Raw genomic sequence first — 396 nt, forward strand, 5'->3', positions numbered from 1 at the left:
CTGGCCATACTTGAGGGCTCTGTTAATAAATTAAAAGAGTCCTTAGGCTCACTGGCTGAAATGGTTCTCCAGAACTGGCGAGGCCTAGACCTCCTATTCCTCAAACAAGGAGGACTTTGTGTAGCACTCGGGAAAACCAGTTGCTTCTATACCAATCATTTGGGGGTTATAAAAAACAGCCTGAGCAGAACATCATGGTACAGAGGGTATGGTGAACCAGAAGTCTGTACCTTGTGGATGACTGGAAGGAGATGAAGAGAGAGAGGGAGGAAGCGAGAGAGAAAGACAGAGAGAGAAAGAGAGAGGAAGAAGAGAGAAGAGGAGAGAAGAGAGGAGAGGAGAAGAGAGGAGAGAAGAGGAGGAGAGGAGAAGAGAGGAGAGGAGAAGAGAAAACAG

The sequence above is a fragment of the Chinchilla lanigera genome, unplaced genomic scaffold, assembly GCF_000276665.1.
Source record: "Chinchilla lanigera isolate Chin_1 unplaced genomic scaffold, ChiLan1.0 scaffold00093, whole genome shotgun sequence".
Lineage (NCBI taxonomy): Eukaryota > Metazoa > Chordata > Mammalia > Rodentia > Chinchillidae > Chinchilla > Chinchilla lanigera.